The sequence below is a fragment of the Cynocephalus volans genome, chromosome 14, assembly GCF_027409185.1.
Source record: "Cynocephalus volans isolate mCynVol1 chromosome 14, mCynVol1.pri, whole genome shotgun sequence".
Taxonomy (NCBI): domain Eukaryota; kingdom Metazoa; phylum Chordata; class Mammalia; order Dermoptera; family Cynocephalidae; genus Cynocephalus; species Cynocephalus volans.
Window position 1 is genome coordinate 17,540,463 of NC_084473.1, and position 23,167 is coordinate 17,563,629.

The 23,167-nt window shown below is 38.9% G+C and overlaps 1 protein-coding gene across 6 annotated transcripts in view; it reads left to right on the plus strand.

Annotated features, from left to right (window-relative positions):
- KCNS3 (potassium voltage-gated channel modifier subfamily S member 3) overlaps positions 1–23,167 on the plus strand; it is a 39,191-nt gene that overhangs the window by 11,548 nt on the left and 4,476 nt on the right. For all 6 annotated transcript variants that reach the window (XM_063077587.1, XM_063077585.1, XM_063077589.1 and 3 more), the window contains one exon: positions 10,702–10,893. The gene's annotated coding sequence lies outside the window, so the exon portion shown is untranslated. The remainder of the gene's footprint in view (positions 1–10,701; positions 10,894–23,167) is intronic.

The following is a 23,167-nucleotide window of genomic DNA, read 5'->3' on the forward strand; positions in this document are numbered from 1 at the left end:
TGAGTCTGACATGTGGGAGGGAGATTGGCTAGAGATACACATCAGGACTCCATACCCACATGGGGTTAGATGACATCAGCCAGGGAGAAGAGCAAAGGGCCAAGGAGGAACCCATGGGGGTTGAGGCGGGGTGAAGAGATGACACACACTGGAGCCCTGCCGATTGCATCCAGGCTATGGATTTCTTTCATTTGGCTTACGGTATTAGTACATGAAAAACAATAGTTTTCAATATTTAAAAAATTTAAGAAGGTTTCCATAAAAATAAGATTTGTGGGTGTTCTTGACAAATTGGGTGATGTCACCACCCAACGTCCACAGGTAAGAGACAGCAGTCAGCTGGCATCCCCCGGTCTGTAGGGCCAGTGCTCTCCAGCTTGTCACAGTCTGTCCCACTCTTCTCATTTTGGGCACCTGTCTGGCCCCTGCAGATAGTTTATTTTTTGGCCCCAGATTTAAGGTTTGGTAAGAGGAAGTAGAGTTTCATAAGAGGCTGAAAATGAGTAGGCAGACACGTGGGAGAAAACAAAAGCAAGTGTGTTAATGCATTGCAGGATGGAAGTCAGTAGTGACAAATGACGTGGACAGCTAAGTCCGATACAGACTGGGAGGTATCCTCTGGATTTGGTCACCTGGAGGTGCCCTTAGCAAGTAAAAAAACTTAGTGGGGTGTCAGGGCAAGAATGGTAGGAGAAGAAGGGAGAATGAGTGTAGAAAATAATTTCAGGAAGCTATGTTACAAAGAGGAATTAAGAATTGGGAGATGTTATTTTGTGTTATTTTTTAATATGTGAGTTATTTGAGCATATCTATCTATGTAAGGACATATGTAGTATACAATAGTGCTTCATTTGTCCTTGACTGAGATTTTGTAAGAACTACAAGGAGTCCAGTCTAGACTGACTGTCAGATTATCCTGAAAGAAGCGATTGTCCTTATTAAAACAAAACCCTGCAGGTTACAGAATGGGACAAGGTACTTTTTATATGTGTCTGTGAAGACAGCGCTGGTATCTTCAGATCTTACCAGTGTTAAGTGCATTTTTGCTGGTCTAATATGTAAGTGTCAGTGCCTTAAAATGGATAATTTTACATTTTAACAACTGAAGGTTAAGTCAGGGCAGTGTCCATGTGGTGATTTATGACCTGCGTTTACTCATGAGTGTGTATACTGTCTGTTTCATTTTATCATTTGCCAGGTAGAATCTATGGGATGATTTCATCCACCAGCACCCTTTCTATTGCAATCTAGGTTAGTGTGTTTTTACTGGTTTCTCTGATTTTTCCATTCACTTTTTTGTAAGTTTCATGATGTAACTATATCCAATAATGTGTGTGTGTGTGTATTAGAACTTACCTAGCTTATCTTTGATAAAAACTCTCTTTATTAAGGAAGGAAATATATCTTCCATTGATACATTTGATAATAAATAAGTGGCTGATAAATAAACTACTTTTCTTCTGTGGGGACTACGATTTCAAAAACATATTTGTTGTGATTTTTCTTTTCTCCTAGTTAATGCATTGGGCAAGAGAGACTAGAGGAGCTTAAATGATCTCATCACAAAGAAATGATAAATTTTTTCAGTGATGAATTTGCTAACTACCTTGATTTAATCACTACACATCATATAAATATATTGAAATATAACTTGGTATCCCCAAAATATGTACAATCAGTACATTTCAATTAAAAATTAAAAAAAAAATTGACTTTAAAATTTGACATGGAATTCAAGTAGCAAGTAGCTATGTGGCAAATGTCAACCACCTCATTTAATTAGTTAACTAATCCAACAAATAACATTTAAGAACTTGCTATGTGTCAGATGAGGTTCTAGAGACTGGTAATACAGTGGTGTATGACAGATAAAAATCTAGGGCTGGCCTGTTAGCTAAGTTGGTCAGTTAGAGTGCAGCCTTTTAACACCAAGGTCAAGGGTTCAAATCCCAATACCAGGCAGCTGCCCCCCCCCCCCAAAAAAAAAGACGGACAAAAATCTCCAATCTTCGTACTCACAAAGCTTGTATTGGGGTGGGGAAGCAAACAACAAATAAGATAAAGAAATAAAAAGTATAATTTTAGGGAGTGATAAATGATAAGGATTAAAAATAAAGCAAAAAAGGGGACAGGAGTTTAGGGGGGTGTTAACATTTTACATCATGTAACTTTTTCTTTTTTTTCTTTGGCAACTGCCAGGTAACAGGGATTGAACCCTGGACCTTGGTGTTATCAATACGATGCTCTAACCAACTAAACTAACCAGCTAGCCCCAGTAGCACCAAGGTCCAGGTTTGATCCCTGTTATCTGGCCAGCTGCCAAAAATAAAAAAGGTATTAACATTTTAGATAGGGTAACCAAGGAAGGTCTTATTGAGAGGATATCTGTTTGAGTTAAGACCTGGAGGAAGAGAGGAAGCAAGCCATGCAATCAGCTGGGGATAGAACAATCCAGGCAGAGGGATAAGCCAGTGCAAAAGCCCTGAGGCAGGAATATGCCTCACTTGGTGTGATTAAGGATTAGCAGGGAGACCTGTATGCCAGATGGGGTGATAGAGGGTGAGAGGAGGAGATGAGATCAGACAAGTAAATTGGGGCAGTGGTGATGGTGGCTGCTGGAAGCTTTGACTGTGAATAAAATGGAAGCCACCAGAGGGTAGAACATAGGAGTGACACAATGTCACTTACATTGTAACAGAGATCTCTAGTTAAAGGTTTCTTGTTGTGCAGTGGACCCCTTCGGCAGTCTGGGAAAGCCTATGGATCCCTTTTAAGGATAGCGTTTTTAAATGCAAAAAAATAAAAATCATGCAATATGAAGGAATCCAATTGTATTAAAATGCAGTTATCAAGATAGTAGAACCAATTTATGATTTAGCAATATATGTGCTTATCAATTCATTAAATTACATCTAGCAATAAGTCTGTAACAACTGTGATTCCAAAGAAATATTGAGCATAAATGATATTTTGAGATATGTGTGGCAGTGGATACAGATGAAATTATTCACACTTCTATTGGCATAAAGTCATAGGTACTGCTAATACTATATCCTAGGCCAATGCCTGCATTTTTAATGGAAGGAATTGTTAAATTTTAGTTTGAGATTAGTGAAAATAAAGATTTTTTTTCCCATCTAAGTTCAAGAACCCCCTGAATTCTCTCTGCAGACCCTAGCTCTGACTGTTAGGTGGAGAATAGATTAAATGATATCCCAAAGAGAACTGGAATGATCTAATGAAACATTGCCGATGTTTGTGCTCCTGTCTGTGTTTCTGAAATTCACTGCTTGCCGTTTCAGATCACTGGCATTCCTCGTGGATTGATGTACGCAATGGCAGTGTCTAGGTTTTTAGATGTTGTAGGAACAGCAATCACTCCAAGAAGTATTTATATTTCTCTGACTGGTTCCTTGTGGCTAAGTATTTCAGGAGGCCTGGGGTATGGTCTCGGTATCAGCAGGTTCCCTGTGTGGCCACAGGCCATTCATTCTACTCTCCCAGGACCTCCTACACCTCTGCTATTCCTAGTTCACAAAGATGTGGATGGTATAGGCAGAGTTATTTATTTTCTAAAAAGAAATAATCTACATAAACATTTCTAGATAGGGCCACAGCCTAGCCACACTCAACTGTTTTCTGCTGTCTGTACCTGTCACAAGCCTTTTTGCTCTGACGTCTTTGCACGTTCTTTCCTATTCTTGGAGAACAGCCTTCTTTCTCTTACCTGTCTCCTTTCCTTCTTTACATTTGACCTGCCCCTCAAGACTCGGCTTTAATGCCACCAATTCCATGTAATTGACCCTGCTTCCCTATGGCGAGGGACTCCTTAACTCCTCTGAACTTCTGCAGCATCTTCTCTGTACCTTTCTGTACGGTACCTGACATATTCTACCTTGTAGTGCAGTTATTTATTTACTTATTTACCCTCTTCTAAGCTCTTCTAAGCTCCTATAAGCTCTGAGAGCCAGGTCCATATTGTCTTTTGCTCTCTGTAGTTCCCAGGATTGTGCCTGCTCTAAAGCAGCTGTGAGTGACCAGTAGCAGTTCGTGGTTCCCACGTGTGCCCTGGGAGCGCCTCAGGTGAGGATTCCAGGGCACACAGATCTGTAAGCTCACTTAATGTCTAGCTCCCCCCTTCTCCCCTGCCCAGATACTGACCCAGCTGCTTATGACCTTTTGTTTTCCCAAGTAGAAATAACTATTCATGTATTTTTTAATACATACCCGTTTAAAGAAATTCACAAGATGTTGAAAGGTACAGAGTAAAAGGCAAAAATCACCCAAAATTTTGTCATCAAAGAGAATGCATTTAACAATTTGTTGTATAGATGCTCTTCGACTTATGATGGAATTAACATCCCGATAAACCCATCCTAAGCTGAAAATATCGGAAGTTGAAAATGTATTTAATACACCTAACCTACCTAATATCATAGTATAGCCTAGCCTACCTTAAGCATACTAAAAACACTATTGTTAGCCTACAGTTGGGCAAAATCATCTACCACAAAGCCTATTATGTAATAAAGTTATTATAAAGAATTTTGAATAAAAATTCAAAGTCTACATTATGGCTTCTACTACATACGTAACACTTTCACACCATTGTAAAGTCAAAAATCGTCCTAAGTCTGGGAATGTCTGTATATTCATATATATGTATATGTAACTCTATAAAGTCAGAAATATTTTACAAAGATAGGATTGTACCATTTTTCTTTTTTTTACTTAGCACATTGTGGCTATTTTTCATGGTCTCTTAAGCGTAATGGTTAAGAGGAAGGTTTTGGAGCATTATTTATTGTTTGTGTTTAAATCATGAAGTTATAACACTTATAGCCATTGACTCTAGAGAGTTACTTAACTTCTTTGTCTACCAGTTTCCCCATCTATAAAATGAATGTAGTTAAAACACTACTTACATGAGTGTTGTGATGATTGAATAGGTTCAGACATTTAAACACCTAGAGCAGGGCCTGACTCAGTATGCGGGAGTTGTTACTATTATTATTTCAGCATTTTGAATGGCTGCAGAATATTCCATTGTATGGCTACTCCCAGTTTATTTAGCCATTCCCTTATTGATGGACATTTAGGTTGCCTTTGACTTTTTACTCTTATGAATAATTGATGATACAGTGAGCATCCTTGTACATCTTTGAACACTTGTCTTATTTCTTTCCTTAGGACACATTCTGAAATGTGAAACTGTGGGATTTTGTGATACACTTTGCTACAGTGTATTTACCCTACTATTATCATTCTGTGATATGGTTTTTCCCATGTGTTCCAAACCTGCTTGCTTTCAGTTCCTCTTTTTAATCAGTGTGTTAGTAAGTTGTTTGATACATCTGCCATTTAAAACGTGGAGACAGACAGCACTGGTGTGGGGTCTCAAGTCCCCAGGTGGGCTGATTTGACTGTTTGTTTCCTTGCTATAGCCCCAGCCTCTGTCTTTAGCCAGCCATGCTACAGAAAGATGACTACACTGCAGACAGAGCCAGGGCAGTTTCTTCCTGGGGCCAGTGGAGTGGTGGCAGTCTCACAGGCCACTCGGAATGACCCCAGAGCCCCCTCAACACTGAGGGGTGATCGGGCTGGGGTCAGTGACTTCCTCTTATGAGGTGCACACCCTTCCCCAGAACAGCTCCTGGTCTGCCTGTCTCTGCTTTCCTTTCTGTAGATTTTCTTGGGGAGGTGACTCTGCAGTGTCCCTGTCCCTCCCCTCTGCTTCCCAGGGGAGGGTGTCTGGAAACACAGAATCTGAGGAGAGGAAGGTGGTGTTTAGTTACCCATGCATCAAGCCTTTGGGATTTCAGGAGATGGTATTGCGTTCACTCATTCTGAATGGCCAAGAGAAATGTAATTTATATTAACCTTTCAAATATAATTTAGAGGCTTTGCTTTGAAAAGCATGTACTGGTTTTCTCATTAAAAACCAGAACTTCTGTAAGTTTATTTTTAATCCCTAAATATATTAGACTCTGAGAAATTTTCATTTTTCTCTTTGGGACAGATCAAAATAAAAAAAATCATGTTAATTTAAGGATTTCTTATATTAACTTAAGCTACTGCTTGAAATTTGATAATTTGGAAAAAGTGAGTAGTTCAGAGATATTCATAGTAATCCACTGTCTGAATCAACTGGAAGAGGTTGTATTATTCTGATTGCTTTGGATTATAGGATTTAAATATCAGTACAGTTTTTCTAGCACACCAAATCCAATTATGGCAGTCTGATTGTCATATTTTAATTTTATTTAAGCAAAACCCTGGATGACAATTCTCATTAGTTAAGCAAGATAGAAGTAGGGTCGAATTTCCCCTTCCGTTGTTAGTCCTATAATTACATTACTCTCAGATTTTATTGAAAATTGGCTTGTGATTGATGAATAGTGGCAAGACTACAAAACTGACATGTATTTGCATTTCTCCTGGGATATCACTGAATTTCCCCAAGGTTGGAGCTTTGGTCAGGAGTGGGTGTATTCAGCAGGAGCAGCGCATCTGCAGACAGCTGTCACAGGCTATCTATCTGCAACTAGATTAGTGCATGTGCACAATATATCATATGGTACTGAAAATGTTAGAAAACTTGAGACAGACTCTCAGAGAAAATCACTAACCTTTAGACTCAAATTTCATGAAGCATGCTTTGAATTTCAACAAAAGGTTAAACTTGCTTTTATCTTTTCTCATTTTTAAAGTTTTGGTTGTCTGACACCAGAAATGTCATGAGTGAATTCTAAAAGAACAAATGTTGGGGGAATATCCCAAGCCCCTATCAGCAGATGAGGTATCAGTACAATCTGTCGTTCTGAGCTTTCTGACCTCCCAGCTCCCAGACAGGCGTTGGAGGTCCTTTTACTTTTCTTGTAGAGCATTGGTTCTCAACTGGGGATGATTTTGCTTCCAGAGGGACATTTGGCCTCCAGTGGGTAGAGGCTAGAGATGCTGCTAAACATCCTGCAGTGCACAAGACAGCACCCACACGAAAGAATTATCTGGCCCCACAATGTCAATAGTGCTGAGGTTGAGACACCCTGCTGTCGAAATTTGCAAAGTCAAGATGTCTCCAGGGAAGCTCGCCAGCTGCCAGGAGGGTGCTTAAAGGTTCCTTTTCACTGGTAACCTTATCACAGGTCAGGGGCAGCTTTCTCAGTCTTACAGCTTCAGGAACTTACTCTCAGGTGTCCCAGAGATGTTCAAACTCTAGGAGGTTGACTTATATCGAAACTTATGGGAAACTGTGTAAATAAACCTCTTCCTGCCTTATTAAGTTCCCCTAGTAGTCAACAGAGTGGCTGCATGTGTTGGCTGCATAGCCCATACGATCCGTGTTGGCAAGATGCACGGGAACCCAGATCACCAGGCGGTGCCTCAGGGGGCCTGGAGTCAGAACAAGGGGAGGGTTTGGGTGTTGAGTGATGCCTGAAACTCTGAGGTCGTGGCACTTATAACTCCACCCTTGAGACATCCCACCATCAGGGTGGGATGTGCTGAATCTTCAGCTTAAGACCCTTCTTTAGCCAGTGCTGGGAGGGTCTTGGCAACAACCTCAGTGTTTCACACTTTCCTCCTCTGCCTCACTCATGACCACTGCCGTTCATTATTCTCGTTGATTTTCATTAATTTACTTTTTAGTCTTGTTGGCTTGGAGGAGAGGGATTGGTTCAAAAAACATGTGTCAAGCACCTCTGTTTGACAGGGATAATTAATATAAAGATAGATATTAGAACACTGTCCCTGACTGGAGGCTTTCTCAGTCTAGTGGGTGGCACTGATGTGATATTTCAAAAGAATGTGGGCAGGACAGTGGTGGGAACACACAGGATTCTGAGCAAGTACAGAGGACACAGACCTATGCTGCATGTCACTTGGAGTGTCTTCATTGATCTATCAAGCACTGATTTCAAAATTTTTGGAGAGCAGCATAATTCCTGAGATTCTGTGTCCTGGGAGAAGAGTGTAGGGAGTCATCACTACTCTTGGGGACTGTCTGCTGTCCATTTGCTTTTCCCTGGGTTCTGTTCCGAGATTGGATGTCAGGTCTCTGGGTGATGAAAGAATCTGAGATGCCACTTACCTCTCACTTTTTCCCTCTCAGTAATGGAGGCAGTCATTTTGTGCAGTTTTGAATGCTGTCGTCAACCCACCAAGAAATAGAGCCTGGCTGGGGCAAAGTGCAAGGATAAGGGAGAGAGTTACTGTGGAGAGAGGAATTCTGCAGAGGGTAGCAGTATTTGATGGAGCTTTATGTGTTTTGCCAGGATCCTGCTGAATCACTCAGCAAAGTCAGAAACCTGCTAAGTGCTACATCACAAACAATGCTCCCTTCTTTTGAACAGGTCGACACTGATGGAGGTGGTAGGAGCATAGAGAGATGGAAACATCGGATGGGATTGTTAAGCAGGCAGGAAAGAAGAGAGAGTGTGTTGCATGCACACATATTTCTTCCCTGAAGCTTGCTGGTTGGGATTGTGTTCTGCCTATCCCCCCTAATTCTTCCTTGACCTTCCCTAACAATTAAGAGGGACAACGATTTTTCACAATAATTAAACTCAGTTTGAATCCTGGCTCTCGTACTTCTTAGGTGTGGGACTTTGGGCAAATAGCTTCTCTGAGCCTCAATGTCCCACCTATAAAATGGGAATTATAATACTTACCACTTATGGTGGTTGAGGATAGAGGAGATGTGTGTAGAACTTTTTGGAAGGTACCTGGCATGTTGTGGGGACTCAAAAAATGCTAGTTGTCATTTTATGCTGAAAAGTCACACTTAGAATGTGAGTACTCTGAGAGGAATGTGAATTGACACAAATTCACAGTAGGTATTGACAGGTGTTACATCTTTTCTGAAAATTCAGTTTTTTGGATAGAACTCATGGTGATAGAAAACGGAGCTAGGCACAGGAATTCTGAGTTTTGAGGGGAGAGAGAGGGAAAAGGACAGCCTGGGATGTCATTTATTCATCAGACACCGACTTAAAGCCCACCAGGTACCAGTTTCTATAAGAAGGACACACGTGGCTTGCCTCACAGTCTGTCCCTGGGCCAGCCCTGAACTTTCTGTGGTGAGCTGGTGCAGTGAACTTGCAGGCAGCACTTGGGGGTTCTTAGAAGTGCTGAACAGTCTAAGTACCTTTTTTTTTTTTTCTTTTTTTCTTCAGTAATTAATATAGTGATATCAAAGCTGTTTGCAGCTAATTAATTATCTTCCAGCCAGATGAATCTTACCTTTCTTTAAAATGTGCTACAGTTGGAAAGGCGTCTGATGGGAAAAGGAAGATTGTATGCATGTGCTATATCCTCTGTAAAAGGCACATCAGCATTTCCGTGTTTCATGGGAGCGCACCTATCTCAGGCTGACCCAGCGGTGTGCTACTGGTAGGCCGAGGAGAAGGAGGACGATTATTTTAGCTACTGAATTGATTTTATTTATCCCTTTGAGATTTCTCTACCTCCTCTGCCAAGAGTTTCATCTCATAAATTCAGTTTGGGTGAAGCTGCATTTTGTTTCTGGATCTTTCCTCTTTATCACCTTTGTTAGAGGTAGAAATTTACCCCTTGTAAAGCCCAGATGTGCTGAAGGATTACTCTCCCCATTGTTGGGACCAGCTCGGAAACTGTGCTGCTCACTGCCCCTGCATTGCCCCTGCATTGCCCCTGCATTGCCCCTGCATCGCCCCTTGATGTTGTTAGGACACTGTTACTTGTTTATTTGGATTTGGGCCTGTTGGGGGTTTGTGGGGAGGCACTGCATGTGGTTTGTAATCCTAATGTCTGAGATAATGCCTGGAAGATCTTAAATAGCCAGAGGCACTTCTTTCATGTCTTTTGCTCAGAATCAATATTTCCTTCTTCTTTCTTTTTCCCCTATTTTGGAACTGGTGTTGATTGGAAAGCCTGAACATCAATGGATGGATGCTTAGATGCTAGTACAAATCTATGGGAGTGCAACAACGTGAGGCAAGACTTACCTGGCTGGAAACTGGAATTTTTTTGCTGTCTTTAATTTATTCAGAAAGAGAAACTGAAATTTGTCTTTTTATTATTATTTTTTTTGACACAAACTTACCCTCCCATACAGGTACACACATGCGTGCACACCACATCAACTAGAGGACTCTATGTTAGTACCCATAGTTGTTTCTGATCTGTGAAATATAACATTGGGCAAATAAGACAAAATCGAATTTGGCCAGCTTTTGAAAGTTATTGATTTCAAATGAGAGCAGTAGTATTAATTCTATTAGAGCAGTAAAACCCAGAAGTCGATCTCTGAAATGGATTAAAATGTGTTCATTCAGAAGTTTACAAGTCTATCCTTGATGAGTTATCTAGAAGAATAACACTGCTGTAAGAAACTGTGTGGGAGGTGCACGGCTGTAGACCTATTTCTAGGGCCTAGTTTGATCTTTGGATGTTTCACTGGCCTGTGTCAGTGGACATATCCCAAGCCTTCCACGATGGTCAAGTTCCAAGAGTCAAACCTATCCACATGTCTCCTAGCCATGTGTCCAGTGGGAGTGATGGTTGTACAGGGGGAAAAGACCTCCCCCACCCCTCTGAGAATTAGACGGGGCTCTAAGATTTGTGTCTAATCAGTAAAGCACCCAGAGTGCTGAGTCTGAGATAGAATGTCTGGAGTGTGTTTGCTCCTTGCAGTGACAACTTGGCTGATGGTTTCTTTTGCAGGTGAGGGTGATTTTCCAGTCATTGCTTTGGCCTGTACAGCCAGAGAACAGGATTCTTCTCTTCTTTTTGCCCACTAAATGCCTGTGTGCACCACACATTCCTGTGAACGAGGAAGGCTGGAGCTTCTTGGATGACGATGGACATCCCACTGGGCAGGATGAGGGCAGAGTGTGTGACGTTGCCACCACAAGGGTAAGAGTCGCCTCTCTGTCATTTCTTTTTCTTTTTTTTTTTCCTGTATGTGTGTGTGTTTCTCTATGTCATTTTCTGTGGCACCTATTAAATCAAAGGAAGAGGCAAATGAACCTTCCAGTGTGGTGACAAAGAAGAAGGTGAGACACCAGGGAGACTATTCTGACTTTAAAGTCCACTGGGCAGTTGGGACAGACAACTAAAGGAGAAAGAGCATCGGTCTGGAATGATTAGATCGGATTTGTACTTGTGCTGAGGGACATCACAGGCTGATTTTAGAAAATCTGTCATCCACATTCCCTCCCCTTCCCTTTGTGACTTATTTATAGCTCAGACTTAAGGGAGTAACACTACTGTTATGGTGACAAGCTCCCACTTGTGTCCATTTGGGTCATACTGACTTAACATGGGTGCAGTGGACTTGGCCTTGGTTTTAAGTCTGGCTGGGTCACAGACTGGGCAGCCTGTTGGAAGTTCCTGACACAGAGGTTCATTTTTGTTTGAAGTGCATAATGTTTAATACATGCTGGGTCAATTCCAATTAAGCTTGAGATATCTCACATAAAAGTCAGGTTTCCAGGTTCTCCTGCTATACCGAATGATGCGTCTATACTCGGCCTCTGTTCCCAGAAAGGACTCAGGCTCTGAGTATCCTCTGCCTCTTAGAGAGGAGTGGGTCATTAACCCTGGTCCCTGACCAGCCCACTTCATTTTTTTTGACTTAGTTGTTTGGCCACTGGACGCATTTTATTTTGCCATGCCTGCTCTAGATCATTCTGCCAGCTCTTTGACAAAAGCAGTGGTAGTTTTTGTTAATTCCTCCAGATAAAAGCAAATATCTTACACAGGCTGTGGGCAGCAATTAGCATAATGGACTCCAGCTGCAGAGAGGACGCTACACGATCCTTTCCCTGCAGGAGCTTAGAGTCTAGAGTGAGCGACGATCAGACTTGAGGGGACTAGGAAAAACTAGAAAACATGACACTACGTTGTGACAGGTGCTAAAGTAAAGTATACACAAAGGGCTGTGGGAGAAGGTGAGTAGAGCTGAGGAGGCAGGGAAGGGAAAACTATTAATCTGGCCGGGGTGCATTCAAATTCTCCAGAAGTCCCTCTCCGGACACCAGAGCTTGACTGTTATAAACACTTGCATATGCATTTCTCCATGCAGCGTGGCTCAGCTGGAGCTGTGATGGGGTATCTACCACAGGGTTAGGGGCCCCTTTTCTGGCGAAGTGCACATTTTTCCTGTTTCTGGTGGAAAAGCTGTCATCTGTGATTCTTTGTTTTTTACAAATGGGGCAGCTTTTTGGCTGTTTGGCTCACTCGATCACTCAGCCTCCTATGCAGCCCTCCTTTGGAGATAAGTGTGTGCATTACAGAGATCCCTGGAGTTCCCAGAGAGGAGCAGTCACATTAAATGGAGATCCAGGAGGAATGACTACAACTAATACGATTTTACCAATTGGAGGGAGCAAGAGAGGGGAAGGGAATAGAGGCAGGAAGGGGGGAGGTGGAAATACTATTTTATCAATCTCTCATTTTTATAATAAAGTTTTACATGTGTCTTGTGCTTTATGTTTTCAAAAGACTTTTGTATTTGTTATTTTATCCCTGTGGTGAGTTTATCATCTCCTTTTATAGATCAAGAATCTACCTACCAGGCTGGCTGATTAGCTCACAGAGTGTGGTGCTGATAACACCAAAGTCACAAGTTCAATCCCTGTACCAGCCAGCCGCCGAACCCCCCCAAAACTACCTACCTAAGGTTGTGTAGCTGGGAAGAGGCAACTCAAATACAAGTTTTTAGAGTCCTAGACTTTTTTTTCGGCAGGAGGCTGTCCAGTACAGGGATAGAACCCTGGAACCTGGTGCTGTCAGCACCACGGCAGCACTCTGACCAGCTGAGCTAACCAGCCAGCCAACTTTTGCTCTTTTTGCTAATTGCCTCTGATGGTTCAACATTCAAAAGCTGGGTTCAGGTTATGAATGCTCTGAAATAAGGTGACCTGGGACCCCAGAGGCTTCTTAGACCTGCGTCATTGGTGTGTTGTCAGCTGTGGCCCATGCTGTCAGAACATGCCAGACACAGAACAGACCTGAGAGGGTGATTTCTTGCCTGTGTATTTGGCCGGTGGGACTAACACTTTACATCAAGGCTTCCTCAGTGGGCTGGGCTGAACCACTTGGAAGGCCATTGGAGGACACAACCCCATGTTGGAGCCTTGTGATGCCCTGCCAATGCCGATCCCTGGGAACAAAGACTCTAATCCTGAAGGCTCTTTGAAGCTTCTTGTATTCTACACTCTGGCTCTGGGCATGTCCTTCTACATGCTGCACAAACAGCTGTTTGCTTTTCAGAATTGCCTGTGTTAGCTACTGTGAAAACGCTCTTATTCATGAGGACCTGAATCTGAGATGCCAGCATCTTCATTTCCAAATCTACAGTCAGGGTGAATAGTACCACTGGCATTAGTCACACTCCCCGCTCTTCTCTGGCCTATTGCTGATTTCTAGTTTTATTTCCTTTACATGTTGCCCGTTCCAGTGCACGGGGAACTTCCTGTAAGAGAGGGCCATCACCCGAGGAGGGTGCTGAGGGGGTGACATGGATGTGGGTTGAGTTTAGATTTTCAATTCTGTTTATATTTGCTGGTTTTATTTGATATATTGTCACATGGCATGGCCAGAAATTGGATTTAGCATGACCTACACTTTTTAAAAACCTAAATGATTTTTCTTTTATGTTTAATAGATTGAAATGAAATTCTCAGAAGAGTGTTCCAAAAAGATGGCAGTATGAATGCTGAAAATAGCCTATATTTTTTTCTTTGATGAAAGGACTAATGTACATTTTTGGACAAATGGGAAAGAAAAAGGAATCTAGGTTTTTATTTACTTTTATGGAATTGATTTAAAAAGTGGTTCTGTCCAATGAGAAAAACTGGCTTGTATTATTATACCTTTGTTACTTTTCTGAGCAAAGTGCATCAAAGACAGCCATGCACATTTGTGTACATATATGTGTCAGCCCTGAAAAGACACAGTTTTGAGAATATTTTTTTTAAGTGAGTTTGAGAGCATGAAGCAAAGAGAGCAGGAAGTGGACTATGAAGGGGTGAGTAACAGGTTAATGGCTTTGGAAAGGCTTAATAGGGTACCCCTTGGAGAGCAGTGAATCAATAGTTTCACATCAACAGTAGTTGTTCTTTTAAGCTACCAGTGAATATCTTGGGGTTTTGACATCTTTTTCTTTCTTTTCAGTCTTGCAAACACCTAGAGGCACCAGGTAGCCACATACTGTATCCAGTGTTCTCACCATGAGAGATATGGGTTGATAGTGGACAGGAGAATTGATATAATGAGCCTAAGCTCTTCTTTAGGAACAGAATGAAAATAGCAGCTGGTTCTTCTACTTTGTGGCCAAATGCCTTTGTACCCACAGATGTGCCTGATTTGAGACCCACCAAAACCAATACCCCTACAAAAGGGTATGGCATTCTTCAATGACAATGGCTGACAAAATATGCAAATTAGAACATCAGCCAGTTTCTACTTCCTCTCACCTTTTCAAGATAGTTATTCTTATTTGAGGCATAGTGAGGAGTCTGCCTCATGAAAGCTGAATAATGTTAGCCAGACTCTGAGCCTCGGGTTTTCCTCTTTGCCATGTGAGAGTGTAAGATCTACTGCTTAGGGTTGTTGGACAATTAAAGGAAATGATGCATTCTTTCAGTTGTACTTACTCATTGCCTGCTAGTGTCCAGGTACTGCACCAGTTGCTGGGAATAAAAGGGTGAATGATAGTGTATATGAAATCACTTACCACTGTGCGTGGACTGAAAAAAGGTGCTTAGTAAAATTTTCTTAAAACATTTTCAAGGGAGAATTTTAACATGTACAAAAATAAAGAGATAATATATTAAACTCCTGTGTACCCGTCTCCCAGCTGAGACAATTATTAACTCATGGCCATCTAGTATGATCAGTGCCCCTGCCTTCCCATTTTTTATTATAAAGTGAATCACAAATGTTGTATAATTTTATCCATAAATATTTTAGTATATATTTACAAAAGATAAGGACTCTTTTTCCAGAATGTAATTACAATACCATTAGGACATCAAAAAATTAGCAATAATTCTTTTATATTATCAAGTGTCTAGTTGGTGTTCAAATACCTCTGATTTTTTAAAATATATATATACACACATATACAAATACATATGTACATATATATATGCACAAACACTATGTATATATTTTAAACATTTGGATTGTTAGAATCAGGATCCATACAAAGCCCATACATTGGATCTGTTTGATATGTCTCTTATTTGATCTCTGACATTTGTAGTGTACAGTTTCCCACAGTCTGGATTTTGCTGATTACATCTCTGTGATGTTATTGAATTTGTTCCTCTGAAATACCTATTTTATTTCAGTAAAATCTAGTTATTTTCCACTTTATTTAATAAAGTGGAACTGCCCTGACCAAAAAAAAAAAAAATCTAGTTATTTTGTTACGTTAAGCTTGGTTAGTGGGTTCTGATCTGCATATTATGAAGTTCCCCATCAGCTTTTTATCCAGGTTTTAGCAGCAATTGATGTGCCTATGTACATTATTTCATTATGAATTGCAAAATGGTGAGATTGTAATTCCTTCATTCCTTCTTCATTTATTAGCTGGAATCCTTTTTTTTATATGATAGTATTATTGAGATATACTTCACATAATAAAACCTACCTATTAAATTGCTTGATTCAGTGGTTGTTAGTATATTTATAAGGCTATAAAACAATCTAATTCCAGAACATTTTTATCACACCCCAGAGACACCCATACTCATTAGCAGTCCCAATCTTCTTTGCCCCCAGCCCCCAGTAGTCTAATCTACTTTCTGCCTCTATGGGTTTATCTATTTTGGATATTTCATGTAAATCGGGTCATTCAATATATATGTCCTTTTTGGAGTCTGGCTTCTTTCATTAGCAGAATGTTTTAAAATGTGATCCATGTTGTGGTATGTATCAGTACTTCATTTCTTTTAATGGCCAAATAATATGCCATTGTATGGATATACTATGTTGTGTTTATCCATTCATCAATTGGTAGAAATTTGAGTTATCTCCCATTTTGGCTATTTTGAATAATGCTGCTGTGAACATTAAGTACATGTTTTTGTTTGAACATTTGTTTTCAGTTCTTGGGAATATACCTAGGAGTGGAATTGCTGGGTTATATGATAACTCTGTGTTTAACTTTTTGAGGAATGGATCTAAACCTTTAAAAAATGGCTGCATCAATTCACATTACCACCAGTAAGAAGGGTTCCAATTTCTCTCCATCTTTGCCAGCCTTGTTGTATAACACTTGTATTGTTATTACTTTTTGACTACAGCCATTGTAGTAGTGGGAAGGGGTATCTCACTGTGATTTTGGTTTGCATTTTTCCCTAATGACTATTGGTGTTGAGCATCTTTCCATGTACCTTTTGGCTCTTTGTATATTTTCACAGAAATGTCTCTCAAGATCAATTGCCCATTTTTAAATAGGTTATTTGACTTTCTATTGTTGAGTTGTAAGACGTATTTATTCTGGGTAACAGACCCTTATCAGTTTTATGATTCACAAATATTTTTTTCCCATTTTGTGGGTTGTCTTTTCATTCTTTTGATACTTATCCTTTGACTTGATAATATCCATCAAAGCACATTTTTAATTTTGATGATGTTATTGAATCTATTTTTCCTTTTATTTTACTGTGATTTTAATGTTATATCTAAGAAGCCATTGCCTAATCCAAGGTCACTAAAATTTATACCTGTGTTTTCTTCTAAGAGTTTTATAGTTTTAGCACCTATATTTAGGTCTTTGATCCATTTAAAGTTAATTTTTGTATATGGTGTGAGGTAGACATTCAATTTCATTCTTCTGCATGTGGCTATTCAGTTGTCCCTATACCGTTTTATTTATTTATTTATTTATTTATTTATTTATTTATGTCTTTTTCGTGACCAGTACTCAGCCAGTGCGTGCACCGGCCATTCCTATATAGGATCCGAACCCACGGCGGGAGCGTCGCCGCGCTTCCAGCACCGCACTCTCCCGAGTGCGCCACGGGCTCGGCCCCTATACCATTTATTAAAAAGACTATTCCTCCCTTCATTGATTTGTTTTGGCACCCTTGTCAAAAAATCAATTGACTGTAGATATGCTGTTATTTCTGTACTCTCAATTCTGTTACATTGATCTTCCTGTCTATCCTATGTCATTATCACATTTGTGATTACTCTAGCTTTATTATACATTTTGAAATTGTGAAGTATGAGTACTCCAACTTTGTTCTTTTTCAGGATTGTTTTGGCTATTCTGGGTCTCTTATATTTCCATATGAATTTTGGAATAAAATTGTCAATTCTGAAAAAAGGCAGCTAGCGTTCAATAGGGATTGTATTGAATCTATAGATTAATTTGGGGAGTATTGCCATTTTAACAACAGTAAATTTTCCAATCCATGAACATGGAATGTCTTTCTATTTATTTACTTCTTCTTTAATTTTTTTAAACAATGTTTTGTAGTTTTCATTGTATAAGGTTGCATCACTTTTGTTAAATTTATTTGTAAATATTTTATTCTTTTTGATGCTACTGTAAATTTAATTGTTTTCTTAATTTCATGTTTATCTTTTCTCATTGCTAGTGTATAGAAATACAATTGATTTTTGTATATTAATCTTGTATCCTGCAACATTACTGAATTTATTAGCTCTAGTTTTTTAAATGTGCAAATTTGCCAGACTTTTCTGTATACAAAATTATGTCATCTCCAGATAGAGAGAGTTTAACTTCTTTCTTTTCAATCTGGATACATTTTATTTCTTTCAGTTGCCTAATTTCCCTGAGTAGAACTTCTAGTACAATGTTGAATAGAAGTGGTGAGAGTAGAGATCATGTTTTGTTCTTGATCTTAGGAGAAAAGCTTCCAGTCTTTCATCATTAAGCATTTTTAGCTGTAGGTTTTTCACAGATGCCTTTTATCAAGTTGGGGAAATTCCCTTCTATTCCTAGTTTGTTGAGTGTTTTTTTTTTTTTTTTTGGTCATGAAAGGGTGGTGGATTTCTTCAAATGCTTTTTCTGTATCTATTGGGATGATAATGTTATTTTTTCCCTATATTCTCTGAGTATATTTTGTTACTTTGCTTGATTTACGTGTGTTAAATCAATCTTGTATTCCTTAGATAAATTCCTCTAGTCATGGTGTGTACTCCTTTCTATAGTTTGCTGAATTTGGTTTGCTAGTCTTTTGTTGAGAATTTTTGCATCTGTATTCATAGGGATATTGGTCTATAGTTTTCTTGTGATGTCTTTTTGTAGTTCTGGTTTCAGGGTAACATTAGCTTTCTAGAATGAGTTGAGAATTGTTTCTATTATTTTTTAGAAGAGTTTGGAAAAGATTGGTGTTAATTCTTCATTAAATGTGTGGTAGAATTCATCAGTGAAGCTGTCTTTTCCTGAGCTTTCCATGTGGGAGTTTTTTCTACTGCAGATTTAATATCTTTACTTGTTAAAGGTTTATTCAGATTTTCTTTTTCTTCTTGAATCAGTTTCCATAGGTTGTGTCTTTCTAGTGATTTGTCTACTCCATCTGAGTTATCTAATTTGTGGGCATAAAATTGTTCATGGTATTCTCTTATAAATTCTTTTCATTTCTGTAAGGTCAGTGTGATGTCCCCTCTTGTGTTGCTGATTTTGCTAATTTGAATCTTCTCTAATTTTTTCATGGTTACTCTAGCTAAAGATTTGTCAATTTTATCATTTTAAATAACCAACTTATGGTTTTCTTGATTTTCTCTATTTTTATTCCTATTCTCTATATCATTTATTTCCATTTTAATCTTTATTATTTCCTTTCTTCATCTCACTTTGGCTTTAGTTTCCTCCTCTCTAGTTTCTTAAGTCACAGTTAGATTATTATATATATTTGAGATCTTTCTTTTATTATAATGTATACAGCTATGTATTTTCTTCCAACCACTGCTTTAGCCGTAAACCGTGTAATTTTGTAATGTTGAATTTTTGTGTGTATTCAACTCAAAGTATTTTTAACTTTCCCTTGTAATTTCTCCTTTAATCCATTAGTTATTTAGGAGTGTTGTTTAATTTACACACATTTGAATTTCCCAACTTTCCTTTTGTTATTGATGTCTAATTTCATTCCATTCTGGCTAGTGTACATACTTGTACTATTTCAATACTTATAAATTTATTGAAGTTTGCTTTATGTCCTCGCATGGTCTGTACTTGAGAATTTTCCATATGCACTTGAGAAGAATGTGTATTCTACCATTGCTGGGCAGAGTTCTCTATAGGTGTCTGATAGATTTTGGTTTATAATGTTTAAGTATTCTTTTTCCTGTTGATTTTCTGTCTAGTTGTTCTATTTATTATTGAAAGTGAGGTATTGAAATCTCCAACTATTATTATTATTTTTTTTTTGTCTTTTTCGTGACCGGCACTCAACCAGTGAGCGCACCGGCCATTCCCATATAGGATCCGAACCCGCGGCGGGAGCGTCGCTGCGCTCCCAGCGCTGCACTCTCCCGAGTGCGCCACTGGCTCGGCCCTCCAACTATTATTTTTGAATGGTCTATTTCCCCTTCAGTTCTGTCAGTTTTTGCATCACGTATTTTTTGGGGGGTGGGGGCTCTATTGTTAGATACATATATATTTATAATTCTTATGCCGTCTTGATGGATTGATCCTTTTATTACTATAAAATGCCCTTTGTCTCTAGCAATAATTTTTGTATTAAATTTTATTTTGTGTGTTACTAGTATAGCCACTCAAGCTCTTTCAGTAATTATTTTCATTCTTTTACTTTCAACCTGTTTATGTTTTTAAAATCTTAATTAATATTTTCTAGTGTACCATTTTAATTATTTCTGTTATTATATTTCTTGAATTATTGTAATATTTTTATAAAGAAAACATTTTTATAAAGAAAAATGTCTATTATTAACTACTATATGATTTTTCTAAGATATAATTTAGGCAGGAATGCAGGATAAATGTTTGATTTTTCTCTTTGTTTTCCACATTACAGAATAATGAGTTGGTACATTAGCACCCTCCAAAAGCAAACAATATATTTCTTTTTTTTTTTCTTAAAAATATTACTATAAACCAGAAATTTTATGTTGTCTGTTTTTTGTTTGTTTGTTCTGGGATTTTGGGGGGATGACTGGCTGGTACAGGGATCTGGACTCTTGAACTTGGTGTTACATGGCTGCACTTTAACCAACTGAGCTAACCGTCCAGCCCCTATGAACCAGAAATTTTAACATTCGTGATGTGTTTCAGTACCTTGCAGATTTTATTTCTTTTCTTTTTGGAGCACAAAGTTTTCCATCTCTGACCAGTGGGAATTTCCTGAAGCTGGCCCTGAGTCCTTTTGACTCTGCATCATCTTTAATAGCTTCATTGTTTTCTGGTATAAGAAGATATTCCAGGCTTATTGTGTACATTTCTTGCCCCAGACCTTGAATCGGCTATTTCTTCATGGACTCCTGCTTCTTTTTAGTGAGAAATTGTATTTAGATGTCTCAGTTTGAGCAAACTCAGACTTGAGTTTGTGTTTTTGAACTTGAGTTGGTGTCTTCTTTTGGATCCTCTGGAAGATAGACTGAAACAGATTTACATGCAGGAAGTTTGTTGGGAAGTTCCCTTGGCATTAATACCTGTAGGGAAGTGAAAGAAGTAGGATTGGGCAGAGAGGGGTTAAACTGTGATGAGGTTGCAACAGAAACCTCAGCTGACCCTATCAGGAACCATGGAGCTGGGTTGCCCATCTTGAGAAAAGGGTGCTGGATCTTTATATCCCCCTCATAGACAAGTCATTGGATGTGGGGTGGCCTGGGGAGGGAGTGTGACCTTGGGCGAGGCAGCTCTGTTTGGCTGATGGTGATTCCCAAAAAGGGACTTAGCTGAAAGCCATTAGCTACTAACGCTCTCAGCAGGTGTGAGGATGAGTGCCTCAGTTCTGAAGGGGAGATATAGCTGATGCACCACAGTTTTCACTACCTACTCATTTATTTCAAGACTTTTTAGTAGACAGAGCTCAAAAATAAGATTTTCTTTTAACAACACCAAACAAAAAAATGAGTTCATACTAATATTTCCAATAAAGATTCAGGATTAATGGGTTTTTATTTCATTTCTTTGATTTTTATATTCGTATTTTTCTATTTGGCACCCGAAATCTTGGGGATTCCTAATGACATTAATATAATTAATTTGCTTTATCCTATGTGTGTGTATAAAAGTTTTATAATAACGATACCAATATGATTACTTAAAATATTTTAAGATTCTGTATTTTTTTTTTGTTTCAGAATATATACCACTAGGGATGTACGGTCAAATTATTACATTTTAAAATATCTTGAAATAATTCATCTCTTTGAGGTTAAGCCACCACCTTGATACAGAGCAAGGTTTAATTTTTAGGGATTGCCTTTTATATGTTTATTTAATTTTGTTTCATAATTATGTAAAACATTTATGTGTTTCCCAAGTCCAGCTTCCAACATTGATTCCTATACCCTGTTCCCTTTCTCCCCAGAGAGGGAAGCATTTTATTGGTCTTTGGCTTAGCCTTCCGCTGTTTCTTTTTCTGTATTAAGCAAGTGCACACACACATATGTATGTATATGTATACACACACTTGTACATATATGTGTGTATGTATATAGTCCTGACTCCCCATTGGATAAATTGTAACATGCTATATATGTTTTTCTCTAATTTTCTTTTTTCCCTCCCACTTTAATATGTCTTAGAATCACTCCATTGCTTATGTATAGAGAGATAGAACATAGTTTTTGCAGTCAGTCCTCTATTGATGAACATTTAGGTTGTTTCCAGTTATTTAGCTGTTTTCATTTCTTGACTGCATATTTTTGGGAGAGGGTTGCCTATGCATTCGTGCTAGATTTTGGCAAATTCCCCTCCATAGAGATCCCATTCATTTTTCATTCCCACTGCAATGTGGAAAGTACGGCTTCCCATAAACTCATCAACAAAATATGTAGTCCAATGTTTGGATTTTTTTCCAATTTGACAGATTAGATGTGATATTTCAGTATAGTTTTAATGTGCATTTATCTTATTATGAATAAGGATGAGCATTTTTCCTCTGTTTTTAGTCCAATTTGCCTTTTTTTCTGTGAACTATCTGTTCATGTCTCTTGTCCATTTTTCTATAATGCTGTCACTCTTTATTCCCTCTGTTTTAAAGCTCTTTATATGTTTATGTTTTAGGTATATTAATCTCATCTGTGATATAGGTTTCAAACATTTTTCCCATATTCTGTTTTTAAACTACTATGATATCTTTTTTCCATATCAGAAAAATTACTTTTATGTAATCAAATTTATTCTCTTTTGTTATTTTTTTCTGTATTTTGAGTCAGAATTAGGAAAGTTTTTCCCATTTCTGGTTTATAGAGAAATTGACCCATATTTTTATTTAGTGTGTGTATGGTTCATACACACACACACACACACACACATACACACACACACACACACACACACATATATCCTTTTATACATAAATGTTTTCTAAAAGAAGTAAATGAATTACTGTTAAATAAATCTCGTCTGACTAGAAAGATCTTGGAAATAATGATGTTCAGTATCTGGTTTTCTTTATGTGACTTTACATATGTGAGCCAGAATGCTGTCGAGAGTATGGAGCTTGGCCTGAGGATCCCTGGCTTGGGCCTCTGCCTCTAACCCTTACTAGCTGTATGATGCCCACTAATCTCTTCTGATCCTGCTTCCTCATCTGCTAAGTCCCAGGGCAGCAGGAGGAGCAAATGGTATAAAGAATGTATGTGATTGGCGAGGGACCGTCTGCATGTAGGGAAGCTTACTGCAGTTTGTAAAGGTGGGCTCTCCTTCCTGTCCTCAGTTGGCTGTGGGCCAGACACAGACAAGGAAACCAACACTGTGACTCTGGCCACAGTGACTTGGTGAATCTCAGCTTGCCCTCTGAGTTGAAGCATTTGATCTGTTCCAGACAGACATGCTTTCCTTGTTCTCTCTTCTGAAAGCCCCACAACAAGAAACCCCTTGTTTTATGATGTGTGTTTCTTTTATGAGTAGACTTTGTGGAATGGATAGACCTCATAATGGGCTTTCACTAGCACAGAGTGAATAAAATGCTAGGAGGACAGAGCAGGAAGACTGATATTATGTCTGATAACA